The sequence below is a fragment of the Apodemus sylvaticus genome, chromosome 2 (genome assembly GCF_947179515.1).
Source record: "Apodemus sylvaticus chromosome 2, mApoSyl1.1, whole genome shotgun sequence".
Lineage (NCBI taxonomy): Eukaryota > Metazoa > Chordata > Mammalia > Rodentia > Muridae > Apodemus > Apodemus sylvaticus.
The window spans coordinates 131689535-131705396 of record NC_067473.1 but is presented as its reverse complement, the minus strand read 5'-3'; the positions used below and the strand labels follow the sequence as shown (position 1 = coordinate 131705396).

General features: G+C 49.8%; 1 long non-coding RNA gene across 3 annotated transcripts; it reads left to right on the top strand.

The window, feature by feature from the left end:
• The first annotated feature begins 246 nt into the window (after window positions 1-246).
• On the top strand, window positions 247-12525 carry LOC127678995 (uncharacterized). Of its 3 annotated transcripts, XR_007976667.1 has the most exons (5): window positions 247-378; window positions 2557-2707; window positions 3700-3940; window positions 4260-4307; window positions 12418-12525. It is a non-coding gene; the product is annotated as an uncharacterized LOC127678995 (long non-coding RNA). The 3 variants fall into 3 exon arrangements; XR_007976668.1 differs by lacking the exon at window positions 4260-4307; XR_007976666.1 differs by lacking the exon at window positions 12418-12525 and having other exon boundaries at window positions 4260-5031.
• Window positions 12526-15862: the final 3337 nt, after the last annotated feature.

Sequence of the window (15862 nt, the reverse complement as noted above, 5' to 3'; positions counted from 1 at the left end):
TTCCTCATTTTGTGTGTCAGAGATAGCTGTGGAGGACTGGTAAAAATGGCTCCGCAGATGAAGATGAAGACAGTTGCCACTGAGCCTGAAGTATGAACTCGATCCCTGGGACCCACCTGGTGGAAACAGAATTGACCTCCTGCAGGTTGGCTTATGACCTTCACAGCCTTGCTGTAGCACACACACACACACACACAGAGAGAGGGGGGGGGGAGGGAGAATAAGTAAAATAGAGAGAGCAGGAAGAGGAAGGGCGGTGCAGTTCTGACAGAGTGTGAGTGGTCCTAGGCATGAGACCGTAGGATGGAGGAGGGGCAGAATATCCCATCACCTGTCAGATACTTCTCCAGCCACCGTCTCAGGCATCACGTCCCTGAGGTAGGAATCTTCCCTCTTCACTTGTCTCTTTCATCATTTTCCTGCATGTTCCTGTGCTCTCTAAATGGTTCCTTACAAAAACCAAAAGCAGTGTCTGAGATGGACAGCGCTCGAGATACATACACTCAGTGCCTGTGCCTGTTCGTGTGTGTGTGTGTGTGTGTGTGTGTGTGTGTGTGTGTGTGTGTCCGTGTGCATGCGCGCGAGTGTGTTTGTGTCCCTCTGTGTGTGTCCCTGTGTGCATGCGCGCGCGTGTGTGTTTGTGTCCCTGTGTATGTGTGTGTGTGTGTGTGTGTGTGTGTATAAGACAAAACTTCTTTAATTCTAAAACAGCTTTGCTGAGTGGTTCTGGATCAAGGTTTCTCTTGAGGCCAAGGGCTTGTCACCTGTAGGCTAAGGCTGGGATACTCATTGCCGAGACGGAGGTGATGAGAGGAGATGTGGGATCCTGGCTATGGGGACTTCTCTCTCAGAGCTGCTGAGGATTCTTAAGCTGCCCCTGTGATTTAAGAATACACGGGGTAGGTGGTGTCATGCTTTTGATGCGCCAACCCCTAAGGTCACACCGTGTCCTTCCTGCAGGGTTCTTCTGACTAACAAGAGGTCCCTGTGAACAGGAGAGGTGGCACTATGTCACAGAATAGAGGTTACTTCACGACTACAAAGAACTGAGTACATTTCTTTGTGTCTACAAAGGAATAACTATTTGCACGGATAGGGAAAGCACCAATAGACCAAAGAGGATTCCATTAAATCTATCTCTGGAGAGCCAGTGAGCTCGTGGGATCATGGACGGCTTAAAGGCAGCTGTACTAAAAGTAAGTCGCCTAACGACGTGTGACCACTAGACCACTGAAAAGTGCCCTGGACAACTTCTGGGCAGCTACACTATTTAAGGGGTCCAACCTTCTGCCAGCCTCTCGCCTCTGATAGAACCTTGGGGAAGAGAGGCTCTGGAAAGGATGCTCTGAAGCCCCGCCCCCCCCCCCCCACGCTGTGTTGATCTCTGTCTCTCTCCTCTGGAGACAGCTAATAGGTGAGGGTCCCCCAGCCGCTTACAACTGCTCTGATCCAAGTCACATGGGTCATGCCTAACCTTGACACAGTCAAGGGACACAACAAAGGAGGGGCCCCTTCCCAAAGGGAATGTTGGAGTTATTAGCATCAGGCAGACGAGTGGCTTCTTCCGCCTGCTAATAACCTCGCCTGTGGTAGGGAGACCTTTGGCTGCACGGGATGACTTGGCATCCCCGGGGCATCAGGAAAGCACCCCCTCCTGCAGCGTATGCTTACAAGGGCTGTTTCCAAGCTCACCAAGAGCTCCTTAAATAAACTAGTGAACTGACTAAACTAATTTGCTGGTCTGCAGCTTCTGGCGTGCCTAGGGATTTCCTAATAAATACTGGCTTCGAGTTGGCAACTCGCCAGCGTCACAGCTCCGGAGCTGAGCGCAGCAAGAGCGACAGCACCCTAAGGGGTGGGAAGGTGGCCTGCAGGAGGCCTGGTTCTGCTGTGTTCTGCCGGAAGCTCTTTGTTCCCTTGTGCCTCAGTTTCTCCCACTTGAAAGATGATAGATTTCCCTAACTGGCAAGGCTGTTTGGATGAGGCAAGGTGACATTTTCTAAAGGCTACCCCCATGGGATCTTACATGCCTAACTATTCTGTGACGGGCTCTACGCAGCAGTGGGTGTGGTGTGCAGAGCTGTGAGCCCCAGGCTATCCTTCTCTTGCTTCCTGCACTGCAAACTGTGACAGCTTCTTAGGCTTCTACCAGTGCAGCTGTCTAGAGTCTCCACCCTTGCATGGCCTTTCAAGCGGGCTTGAACTGCTTGAAATTCCCTGTGTTACCTTAAAGCTGTGCTTTGCAAGCGAACTTGGCTGGGACAATGGAGCCTATGCAACTCACACCTGCTCCTCTTGGCCCCACAGGCCCTGGTGGCCACCCCACACCCTGGGACTAGGCCATTCATGGTACCCAGGATAGGGCGAGTTTGTGTCTTTAGCAGAAGGCCCCGGTTTATGGCCATTGTCAGCCTCCTGCAGGCACTGTGTTATGGAGAGGAGGGTCCTGCTGTAAGACTCGGGGGAGTCTTAACTTACTGGAGAGACCCCTGTGGGTGGACCATGCAGAGACAGGAATCGATGCAAACCACGAGAAATTTTTATTTTAATATCCAGGATGCTAGGGTCACCCTGCATATGGAGAGAGAACAACCCATGCAGTCCATGCAGAAGACCTTTTATATGATCCTCAAGGCAGCCGCCATTAGGTATAATGTGATTGGCAGAACGGTGTTACCTTTAAACAGATTGGTCTCTAGAGGATGAGGTAAGTGGCCAAGTCCTTCGGAATGTGTACCCACCCTTAGGTCGATCTCCACCCCCCCAACCCCCAACCCCCTTGTGGTCTGAGGAATGTAATTTAGCCTCTGACCTTTTTAAAGTTTCTGAGTTAACCCTTTCACTGCCACTAATATCTCTTATTGGCATCTCAGGGCTAGGCAAGGTGGTACTTATTCAGTGGTAGGGCTGACAGGGCCATGCAAGATTGGCAAACAACTCTGACGTGGATCACAAAGAGTTTGGAATCCCTGTCGATGATGTTGGCCACGGTGAAGTATCCCTAGAAAGGCACACTAGGCTTCCTCACACCTGGTCAGAGCTGTGGGCGTGAGGTTGGCCACACCGGTATCCATGGAAGGCAGGTGAGCCTTTTGTCCCTGGCAAAGGCTCTAGGGACCATGAGTGTCCGTAAAAAGGCATGACAGCCTCCCTCATTGCCATCTGGGCCCACCATTCTCAGCCATTCCTGTTCACCCCATGGGCGTTTAGCCAGTCCAGCCTGCAGGACTAGTCAGAGTTTTTAGTGTGGAAATGGCAGATCAGTCAGAGTGCAAACTTGAAAGTGGAACTGTCTGGCTGTGAGCCACGGTGCTGTGACTCACTGCTGGTGTGTCCTTGTAGCTCAAGTGACCAACTCCGGGGCTTTGGCTCTACATCTTCATTGGGCATTCCAGCCTCTGTGAGGACTACAGACTAGACCCCACCCCCACCCCCACCCCCATGCAGCAGCAGTGAGCTAATGCCAGGCTATCTTCTCTCCCCTCCCCTCCCTCCCTCCCTCTCTCCTTCCCTCTCCCTTTCTTCCTTCCCTCCCTCCCTCTCTCCCTCACCTTCTTGCTGCTCCTCTCTCTGCCTTTCTTCACCCCTTCCTTCTCTCTCTTTCTCCCTCTTCCCTATTCCTCTCTTATCTTTCCTCCTCCCTGGTCTGTGTCCCTCCCTCTGTCTTCTTCCCCCTCCCGGGAATGCCCCACCCCACAGTTTCACCACCCCAACAAGCCTGCCAATCTCAGCTGATCTTGGAAACTAAGCGGGTGGAGCCTGGTTAGGACTTGGATGGGAGACCACCTGGGAGTTCCTGGTGCTGTAGGTCTTGGAGATGGCATCAAAGGTGGCCTTGGCAGTCTGATCAGAGATGGCTCAACGTTTAAGAGCACTGACTGCTCTTCTGAAGGTCGTCAGTTCAAATCCTAGCAACCACATGGTGGCTCACAACCATCAGGTAATGATCTGATTACAGTCTCGGTAATGAGATGTGATATTCTCTTTTGTGCCGGGCGTGGTAGCTCACGCCTGTAATCCCAGCACTTGGGAGGCAGAGGCAGGCGGATTTCTGAGTTTGAGGCCAGCCTGGTCTACAGAGTGAGTTCCAGGACAGCCAGGATTACACAGAGAAACCCTTTCTAAAAAAAAAAAAACAAACAAACAAACAATCAAACAAACAAAAAAAAAGGTGGCCTTGGCAGAGTTGCCCAGGGTGGCCGTACAGCCTCTGCTGAAGCGTAGCACTCGCCACCTCTCTTTCTCTCTTCTTGCCACAGTTACAGCTGTGCACCACACCCAGCCCAAGACTTCAGGGCTTCTGAAAGGTAAGGATGGTACCTGGTGTCCAGCACCGAAGACTTGAAGACCCTGGGTGCTCAGTGAGATGCCATCCCACGCTGGCTCCCGTCCCACAGATGGCAGGGTGCAGGGCAGGGTGCAGGGCAGGGTGCAGGGCAGGGTGCAGGGCAGGGTGCAGGGCAGGGTGCAGGGCAGGCAGGCAGGCAGCCTCATCCTTTCCCTGTCTGCCTCTGAGCACTGGGTGTATCGGCTCTGCTGGGAACAGCTCTGTGGACCCCCCACAGGCCCAGTCACAAAGCCATAGCTCACTCTCCCCCTCGGCTCCCCCAGCCTTAATTGGGCCAATCTGTCCGCCTGACACCCTGCGTTCTGGTTCATTTTCTTCACAAAGCCTCCTCTTGTCACTTGACAGATTCTCAGCTGTCGTGGGCACATTTTTCAATGTGTGCTCTTCACATAGTTCCCAACCAGGTTTCTGCTCTCCTTAAACCCACCGCACTTTATAATTTCTGAGTGATCTTCCTCTCTGGCTATTGCTCTTCTTCACGGCTCGATACGACTTCCCCTTAAAAGCCACTGGGCCTTTGAGAGATGCTGGGTGGGTTCACAGGGCCACGATAGCAGCTACGTGGTGGACCAATGTACTAATCTGGTTCTTGCCCCAACTGGGCCCAAAGATGTAGCTTGGGGTAATCATCTATTTGGTAAGCAATCCTGGAAGAAGAGGATATACAGGTAATACAGAGAGACTGAGGGAGGAAGGGAGGGAGGGAGGGAGGAAGAGAGGGAGGATGAAGACAGAACCCAGCCTTTGTACTACTCCTCACTGGGTACCACACATGCAGAATGTAGCCTATACATTGCCTCTGGACTGGGGACCAGGACGTTGAACCAGGGATGCTGATTCCAGATAGTTCCAGTGGAGTCCCTGTGATGAAGTAGCCTTTGCTGACTTTGGAGAAATGCCCTGTAAGGTCAGGACTCTGGAACCTTCTACAGAGTTCTCCATCAGCTTCACTGAAGTCATATGGCCACAGGGAGGTGACATGCTATGTACAGATGTCCAAAATGGCCTGGCACACAGATGTGCCTGCATAAGTTGGAGACTGCTGTCTCTGTCTTCACAGTACCCCTGGCTATGAAGGACTCCTACTGACTTGGGGGTGGCCTCTAGCTGGGAGGCGCCCCATGTCGGCCAGGCCCCAAGAAGGAAAGGGAAGCCTAGCCAGGCTTCTGTCTCTGGCAATCAGCCCGCAGAAGGGAAGGGGACTGACACTCCTCCACACTCGAAGGGTGAGCCTCCCCAGGTTTTTCCTGGCCTGTGATCTCATCCAAATAGGCTCCTAAAGGTGGGGTTACTAACACCAATGGCATCTACAAATGGCAAGAGGTGAACAAGAGTTGGATTGTTTTCCTTTTGTCTGTCACTCTGCGGCTGGGTGTCCCTTCCTGACATCCTGGGTAGGTCCTAGAAACATCTATGTACTTTGAATAGGGAAACGCCATCTTCAGTTCATCTTCTCAGAGTCGGATGAGTGTCTCTCCAGACGAGGGGATTTCCTGCAGGATCAGCATCCCACAAGCTCTGTACAGGAAGCTCTCTGCAGGGCAGGCAGCAGGTCTAAGCCAGCTCTGCAAACTTCCGTTCTCTCCACTCCTCCCCTTCCTCCTCCTCTTCCTCTATCCTCTCCTTCCTTCCTTCCTTCCTTCCTTCCTTCCTTCCTTCCTTCCTTCCTTCCTTCCTTCCTTCCTTCCTCCCTCCCTGCCTCCCTCCCTCCTCACTTCCTTCATTCCCATGTGTTAAGAGCAAGGATCACCATTCCCTTCAGACTTCACCCCCCCCACCCCCCACCCCCAGGGACAAGCTTCTTCCAGAAGGCAATTTGATCAGCAGAGGTCCCTAGAGACAAAAGCCCTGCACTGGAGCAGGGAGGGATGCACGACCTCTGGAGGGATGAGAGGAGTTTCCTCTTGACTGCTGCCGGCCTCTGGGGCTTGTGCTGCCCCTGCAGCTGGGGCTTGGCTGCTCTCACTCTGCCGTCGTCCCTGACACTCAACTCTTCTGACTTTGGGGCTGTCTACCGCCAGCCCACCATGGTAGAAAGGACATAAGGAACAGAGCTGTCACCGGGACTGTGCAGTCCTCTTCTCTGGCACGCGTCTAATGAACTAAAGCCTCATGTGAGGCGCGACCTGCTGTCTCCCAGTAGTATTATGGGCTGGAGGCCACATAGCAAAAGGGAGCTCTTGGGGACATTCCAAAGCCAAACTACAGTGGGATGAGATGTTGGGTTGGTTCATCTGGACTCCTTTTGGGCTTACATTATTTCTTTGTCATTTTATTTTATTTTATTTTATTTTATTTTATTTTATTTTATTTTATTTTATTTTATTTTGAGACAGGGTCTCTTTTGTAGTCCTGTCTGTCCTAGAATCCACTATGTAAACCCGGCTGGCCTTGAACTCATAGAGACCCACCTGCCTCTGCCTCGGGAGTGCTAGGATTAAAGGTGTGCTCCCCCATGCCCAGCCTGTCATGTCTTTTTATGTGCCACATGGGTGTATGTGGGAGTCAGAGGTTAACCTTGGTGTTGTTCTTCGTGTTCCCATTTCCCAGTTTGTGTTTCTGAGGTAACTTGCCCACTAGGCTAGCCTGCCTGGCTAGTGATCACCAAAGAGCTTCCTGTCTCCACTTCTCCCGTGCTGGGACAGTACACCACATCGGCCTCCCCACACTGGCTCTGAACATCAAATTTAGGTCTCCACCCTTGGGTAGCAACCACTTTACCGACTGAGCCGTCTTCCCAGCCCCTGGACTTTTCTAAAAATATATTTTATTGTGTGGATACACGCAATATCCATTTATTGCGTGTGGGGGAGTGTTTGTGTGCCACATGTGGAGGTCAGAGGCCATCTTGCAAGAATCAGTTCTCTCCTCTCACCAGGTGTGTCCCAGAGAGAGAACGCAGGTTGTCGGGTTTGGTGGCAAGCACTTTTCCCCAATGAGCCGTCTCTCCAGCCTATCTCTGTGCCCTTTTGTAATGAGTCTGAATGTGTTCCTGCCTCTCGGTCGCTCACCTGAGGACAGACATTTTCATCTTCAGTCTGTAACCATGGGTGGGAAGATGACCCAAAAATATCCAGTAACATCTACCTGAAATTCAGCGTCCTTCTCTGTTCAAATCACAGGCCTCAGCTTCCTCCCCTGAAGGTACTGGTAGCTCCCAAGACTGTGTGATCTATCAGAATCTTAGGCAGTTGCTTATCACACTTTGATTGTCAGATATCTGAAAATGGCATTTATAGCCATCTCTACTTAAAGTCACTGTAGCAGTTAGCTCTCTACCAGACCTGTCACTTACTGTGCTAATAAAGAAACACCGGTTGCCGTATTGAAGATTTCTTTCACGTTTTGGCAGCGGGGCAGCCAGTTTTGAATGCAGTCCCAGGCGTTTGATTTTGTGCATGAACAACCGTGATGCTACAGAAGACGTCTCTGCTTTACCAATGGCAAGGACCTACCACAGGCAGGACTATGGAAGATGCAGTCAGAAGCTCTGCTCCATGCCTAATTCCTGGCATTGGGACTTTGGCCACACTGCTATGGCTGAAGGAAATGCCATCTTTAGCATTAAAAAAGGATTTAGTGCACTCCCCCCAATCCCCAACAGTCTTTACTGAACTTCAATGTTCAGACTTAATCACTCACCATCCTGGCTTGCAGAAACTGGAGTGGTCATTACACATGTGTGTGTGTGTGTGTGTGTATGTGTGTGTGTGTGTGTGTGTGTGTGTACTGGAAGAAGTGTTTCCACATTCCATGCCTAGAACTTTACCACTTGCTAGGATATCATTTGAAAGACAAAATGGGGTGTGTGCACATGTGTGTTTAGTGTTTATGTGTGTGTGTAGGTTTGTGTGTGCGAGGGAGCACTCGTGCCAGTGTTCAGAAGCTGGTAAGAATGCTTGGATGTTCTGCAGGCTCTGGAAGAAGGTATAGGGAGCAGATCACACAGGAAGATAAATATGTCTTCTCTCCCAGCTGCCTGAGATCCCAGAAGATCTGGGAGTATCCATCCTAGGATCAGGTGACTCACCCAAACAGAAGGTCCAAGTGCTAGCAACCAGGACAGGATCTGAGATGGTTTGGCTCAGATGGGATGAACTTCAGATAAGGGCTGATTCCCTCAAGGGCCTGCATCTCACTAGCACCCCTGCTAAGCCCTCCAGCGTCTCCCAGTGGAACAGCTCCCTCAGCAAGAACACCAGGGTCAGAGGCTGGAGCCAGGCTCTCCTCCCAGGAAGCTTTCCGGTTCCCAGGCTTGCTCACTCCTGCTCCCCGCCACCTCCTGCCACCTCTGAACCAGAGCCTCCTCTTCCAGAGCAGAATCTGCCAGGCAGTATCCCGGCAGGACACACACTCGTAAACCCACATCCCCGAGAGCTTCTGTGTGGAGGAGCTAGGGCGCAGCGATGGAGTAGAAAGAAGAATGCAGCCTCCCACTGTCCCCTAGTCCCAGCTAGGTGGGACAGCAGCAGAGACTGGGTTGATAGATGCAGGAGGGTGCACTGTAGAAAAGACTGCTGGAAACAGCTCAGTGACCCTTGGTTTAGGGACAGGTCTGGTGTGAGGCCGACAGGGAACCTGCCTGGCATGAGTCCCTCAGCCTTGACCTCTTCCTTCCAGTTTCTCACCATGGCTATCCATTTGCCCGATCAATGGGAAGCCGGTGACAAAGGGGCTTTAGGACATGGCCCTCAGTGAGCAGCCCAAGCTCAGGACAAATGAGAAGGGCAGAACACAGAGCTGATGTGGCAGAGGACAAACTGTCCTCCTGCGTCTCTCTGCCAGCTTGCAGAGCATGCCCCTTTCCTATGACAGTCACATTTGTTAGATGAGTAGGTATTGAATGAGTGAATGAATGAGTGAATGAATGATCTTGCAAATCTTTCCTTGTTAGCAGTAAAACTTCCTTTCCATGTTGTGAGCGGCTAGAAACAGTAACAGGGCCAATAGTAGCCTGCAGGTGGCGCTGTGCTATCTCTAAAGAAGAGTGGGGAAGATTAGGGTTCACCTTGGGTGGAATGCAAATGACTAGCGACCAACTAGAGTTGGAATCTGGAACCTCTTGAGACAGACAAGAACATAGAGACATTTTCGAGAATGTGGAGACAGACCGGATGCTCTCAGAAGGAACCCCAAGATACTCTCTTTTGTGGAGGATTGACTATCATTTTTTATTTGTTTGTTTGTTTATTGTGTATGGGTGTTTCTTATCTGAGTATATATGTGCACCACATGCATGCAGTACCAAAGACAGACAGAAGAGGGCATAAGATCATCTTGGAAATGGAGATAGAGACAGGTGTGAGTTACCTTGTAAGTGCTGGGAATAGAACTCAGATCCTGCAGAAGAGTAGCCAGTACTCTTTGCCACTGAGCTTCTCTTTAGCCCCTACAAATTCCGTTTGCTCTGATACAGTCAGCTTTCTTTTCCCTATAGCTTTAAAGTTAGAAGTAGCAAGCCAGGCAACAGTGGCACACAACTCTAACCCCAGCCGAGGTAAGAGGTAAGAGGCCGGTGGATCTCTGAATTCGAGGCCAGCTTGGTCTACAGAGAGAGTTCCAGGACAACCTGGACTATACAGAGTAGTATAACGTTATTGTTTAAAAATAGGAAATAGGACAAAGCAACTAAAAAGATAAAAGTGGTCCAAAAGTATCGATATCTTGGTATATATTATTCTTGATTTTCTCATCTCAATTTCTTTCTTCCTTTTTTTTTTCAGTTCCCTATAGTTCCCAACCAGAGCTAAAATATCTACTGCATTTTAAGCACTTTCTTTATATAGATACAGTGCAAAACAGTTTGCATGCATTGGCTGACTAAATTCCTATTTTGTAGGCATATAAGGCATGGAAAAGTTAATTGTCCAAAGCCACACAGCAAGTAAATGGGAGAGTTGAACCAGAGCAAGCCAGCTCTAGAGCCCAGATTCTTCTGCCAGTTTGTAGCTCCTATGTGGGGTAGAGATAGCCAGCTAGAGCAATCTCAACTTGGTAGTCGGCAGCTAGTGTCTTTTCAGGCACTGGCCTTTAACTCCAGCACTTGGAAGGCAGAGGCAGTTGGATCTCTGAGTTTGAAGCTAACATGGTCTACATAATGAGATCCAGGCCAGCCAGGGGTACACAGTGAGAAACTGATACCAGGAGTGGGGTATTGCTGTGTGTGACAGGTATTGCTGCCTGTTGGACCTTTGGACTTTGGATTAGGAAAGCAGTTGGTCTCTTTAAGTGGGGCTTAAGGGGCTGTGTTGGTAGTAGCATGGAAGACCATGACGCTGAGAGAAACATAGATTATGACAGGCTGGCACAAGAGGTTTCAGAGAAGTAGAATGTTAGTGTGTGACCCAGAGACCATTCTTACGAGTGATGAAGAATGGGGCTGCTTTCTGTCCTTGTCCCACAAATATCTCCCTAAGGCTAAAATTTTGGATTAACAGCATTAGCCAAGGAGATTTCAAGACAGCCTAGTATTGACATTGTTGCTTGGTTATTGGTGGCCACATTTATGCAGATCTACAATGAAAAGGAGCAAGCTAAGGAAAGATAAATACAAAATGTATGGTTTGAAAAGAAAAGGAGCACCAGGAAGTGTAATAGAGCTAAGGCTGGTGTGAAATGGAATAAAGGGAATGGTGGCCTCGGGGCAGGACCCCATCCAGCTAAGCATCTAACCTGTGAGAAGGAATTAAAGAAAAGCTTAGGACCCGGTGTAGTGGCACATGCCTCTACTCCCAGCACTCGGGAGGTAGAGGCAGGCAGATCTGTGAGTTCGAGGACAGTCTAGTCCACAGAAAGAGTTCCAGGATACCCAAGGCTAAGCAGTGAAGGAGCCCACCAAATACGGAAGGCGGATGCAGGTGCCATGTTCCAGCCCCAGGAAGCAGAAGAAATTGGCAGCTTCGGCCATGTGGCTCTGGCTTTAGAATCAAGGACACAAGAAAGGAGTTGTGAAATCTCCCCCGTGGCTAACGAAAGCTACTGTGGCCAGGCGTGGATCAGGGCTGTCCCTGTGTGGACGCCCTGAGAGTCCATTGTGTGAAGCTATGAAACTGAAGCCTGGATTGCCTTGGAGATCCAAGATGTTGGAGATGCCAGAGCTTCGGGATTCCTGCCAAGGAGAGCTGCTAACAGGGAGTGGAACCGCCCGAGAGAGAGAGAGAGAGAGAGAGAGAGAGAGAGAGAGAGAGAGAGAGAGAGAGAGGTGTTGAGGTGTTGCAGTCAACAAGGCTGAAAGGAGTTGCAGATCTGAAGAGCCCTTTGACATGGAACATGGAAGTGCGGTTTGGAGTTTGCCCCGTTGGCTTTAGGTCTTGTTTTGTCCAATATTTCTTACTCTGCTCCCTTTTGGAATGATAGTGTAGAGTCTGTGCCACTGTGTGTTCAAAGTTGGTGATCTGCTTTTGATTTTGATTGTGCAGAGGGTTACAGTTAAGAGATTGCCATGAGTCTCCAAAGAGACTTTCTTTTCTTTTTTTCTTTTTCTTTTTTTTTGGGGGGGGGGTTTGGTTTTTTGTTTTGTTTTGCTTTGTTTTGTTTTTGGTTTTGTTTTGTTTTGTTTTCTGAGACAGTGCTTCTCTATATAGCCCTGGTTGTCCTGGAACTCACTCTGTAATCAAGGCTGGCCTCGAACTCAGAAATCCACCTGCCTCTGCCTTCCAAGTGCTGGGATTAAAGGCGTGCACCACCACTACCCAGCTCCAAAGAGACTTTCACCTTTAAATGTTTAAACGGTGTCAAGACTGGGATGATTATGGGTGGGGGCTTTTGAAGTTAGTCTAAATGCAGTTTTGCATTATGACTTGACTGCAAGCCTTTGGGGGGTGTGGGGGGGTGGGGGGTGGCAGGAACTGGAATGTGATGTGAATAGGAATGCCCCCATAGGCTCATATATTTGAACGATTGGCCATTAGGGAGTGGCAAGAGTTGACAGGAATTTGGAGTTGGAGTGGGTGTGGCCTTGTGGGAAGAAGTGTGTCACTGAGGATGGGCTTCTGGGCTTTGGGGTTTCAATTGCCCAAACACAGCCCAATGTGTCTCTCTCTCTCTCTTCCTGCTGCTTCTGGATCCAGATGTAGAATTCTCAGCTCCTCCTGCACCAGGCCTGTCTGCACGCTGCCATGCTTCCTGCCATGATGATCATGGACGAAACCTCTGAACTGCCAGCCCCAATTAAATGTTGTCCTTTATAAGAGTTGCCTTGTTCATGGTGTCCCTTCAAAGTAATAGAACATTGACTAAGACAGACACTGTCTCAGAAGGGGGAAAAAAAGCCAAGAAATGGAGAGTGTCTTTTCCAGTGTCTTTCTATTGAGTTATGAACATGAACATTGAACTATAGTACCCTTTTTTTTTCCCCCGAGACAGGGTTTCTCTGTGTAGCCCTGGGCTATCCTGGAACTCACTCTGTAGACTAGGCTGGCCTCGAACTCAGAAATCTGCCTGCCTCTGCCTCCTAAGTGCTGGGATTACAGGTGTGTGCCACCACGCCTGGCTTAGTACTCTCTTCTTACAGCCAATATTGACGTACAGTAGGGCTGGCCGTGTCAACTCCAGAGAAGCATACATTAGGCATGTGTGTGCTGACTTGTCTGTTAGTCATTGGGGTTACCAGGTCAGTCAGGTTGCCCTGGAGACCCAGCTCATCTGGATGACTGATTACTGAGCATATGCAGAATTCTGGGTTTAGTCCCTAGGACCACATGAATCTGGTACAGTGGCCCTTGCTGGTAATCCCAGCCCCCGGGAAGTAGAAACAAGAGGATCAGAAGTTTAAGGTCATCCCTGGCTACATAGAGAGAACAAGGCCAGCCTTAGATAATACATGAAACTTTGTCTCAAAAGACAAGGAAGGTAGAATAAGATATTGCTACTGACCTCTGTTTTCTCCAAGTCAAGAGAGACTCCCAGGTTGCAGCATCAGAACACCTGTTCTCTGAGGGGGACCAGAGCCTGTTGGCGACTGCGGACCGTGATCTAGTCAGGTCTGTGCCGCTCACCTCCCTCAGGCCCTCTACAGTGATGCTGCTATCAGTTTTTTTACTTGGCCCGGGTTAGGGTTGGATTTCCTTGGCCAGTTCTTTCTCCGAAGCTGACTCTGTCTCTTCTTGCAGCGTAGGCCAAGACGACCACCTACCCAATCCTAGAAGCTCATTCAAAGTCAAGGGTTAAGGATTCCTAAAGGTTAACGTGAGCTTTCAGTGCAGTAAACTAGGGCTCAACCCAAACAATCGAAAGTCACACAACCCCAAGGAATTCAACAAGGCAGAATCCGCACAGCAGCCCTCGGCGAGCATTCTGTATCCCACGGACTCAGCTGTGGTGTGCCTCGCTCTGAAACACATTGCCTCTGGGTATGTCTCCCACCCCCTTTTTTAAAATTCACTAAATTCAATAAATATTAAATATGATTCTCACAGGAGGCAAACACAGCTGGCCACGATGAGACATGCTCAGAGTCATCTGGAACCCGTGAGCCTGAGCACTCTGGTGCCCAAGCCTAAGTGGTTCATTGTGATTTTCGTTTTAAGAGAGGATCTTTTATCTCCTAGGTTGGCCTTGAACTCTCTACATAGCTGACAAAGACGTTGAACACTGGCCCTTCCGGCTTCCCTCCGCCTCCCGTGTGCTGGGATTACAATTGCATACTACTATGTCTGCATTTATTCTATGCTGGGGCTCAGGGCCTTAGACATGCCAGGCAAACACTACACAACTGAGCTACATCCCTAGCCCCTAAATGGTTCATTTGAGAGGCAGTTCAGGAAAATGGTAGCCAGTCCACAGAGGAAGGTTAGGGGTGAGACTAACTTCAGGCAGCTGCTACTCCAGTTCTGGGAGCCTGGGTGTCCCAACTGCCCTTCAGCCACACAAGGGAGAACTGTGGACCTGAGAGACTTAATGTCATCATCTTCCACTGGTGCTGTTGGGGTTTTGGGGTTTTGGGGTATTCTGGTAGCGTTTTTATTCTCTTACTCTCTGGTCTGTCATGATTGTACCTAGGGAATTGTATCTCCAGGATCCTGGAAAAATCCCTCAGACACAGGACCATACACCCTGGGGGCTTGGAAGCCCGGCTATTAGGCTCTGAAAGGCCAGAGCTCCTCAACACACCAGTATTTGCCACGGGTGATAATGGTGGTAACCAAGGTAGCCTTTATATCCAAGTGTGGCAACTGTTGGGTTTTTGTTTGTTTGTTTGTTTGTTTTGTTTTGTTTGAGACAGGTTTCTCTGTGTAGCCCTGGCTGTCCTGGAACTCACTCTGCAGATTAGACTGGCTTTGAACTCAGAAATCTGCCTGCCTCTGCCTCCCAAGTGCTGAGATTAAAGGCGTGAGCCACCACTGGCCAGCCACAACTGTTGATTTTTGCCAAGCAAGAACATAGGCCCTGTGGCCAGCTCTTTGGCCCTCTCAGGAGAAGCCAGGCATTCCCATTTTTGTGTGAATTCTCTCTGTTTGCAAATGTTGGAAATGGCTAGGGTTCTCTTCTCTTCCTTCCTTCCTTCCTTCCTTCCTTCCTTCCTTTTTCTTTCTTTCTTTCTTTCTTTCTTTCTTTCTTTCTTTCTTTCTTTCTTTCTTTCTTTCTTTCTTTCTTTCTTTCTTTCTTTCTTTCTTTCTTTCTTGTCAACCTGACACAAACTCGCGTCATCTGGAAGGAATGAACCTCAGCTGGGACACAGCCTCCATCAGACTGTCCCGTGAGCAAGTCTATAGAGCATTTTCCTGATGAATGCTTGGTGTGGGAGGGCCCAGCCTACTTTGGGCAGTGCCCTTCCTGGGCAGGTGGTCCTGGGTTGCATAAGAATGCAGACTGCACAAGCCATGGAGAGCAAGCCAGTGAGCAGTGTTCCTGCCTGGTTCCTGCCTCTGCCCTGCTCAAGTTCCTATCCTGACTTCTCTCAACTGTGGAATGTGTAGCCAACTGAGCCCTCTCCTCTCACAAGTTGCCTTTGTCGCAGCAACTGAAGGAAAACTAGAAAAAACTCCTAATGTGGTCCCTTGCCCCCACGCCATTGAGTAAGCAAAGCCTAACTGTGGCCAGGTCTGGTTTATAAGCAGCCACATTCTGAAAACTGATCTATCCTGGAAAGCTGATTGATCTTCGTTCCAGAATGTTCCTGCTAAAGGCAAACTCCAAAGAAGAAGTCTGATAAGGGGAAAGTGGATGGATTAGTTAGAGATTGGCTGAATGTATGTGTTAATGAATCAATGAAGCCCCAAGCAGAGAACTGGAAACTAGAAAGAAAGTGCTTCTCTTCCAGGCGGCTGTCTGGTGGTGGTAGGTGAACCATCCAAGGTAGCTCCATATGTGAGCCCTGTAGGGATCCAGCATCCTTCCTCCCCCTTAGTGCCCAGGGGTTGTTGCTCCACCCGTGGGTTAAAAGTGGCCTCTGAGTTCATTGCCTACATTCTAGCTAGGGAAAGAGAGGCTCAGTTTATATTCCTTAGAGAGAACACATGGTCTTATCTAGCTGAAAGAGATGTGGGGAAAGACTTGCCTCTCTTCTTTCCTGAA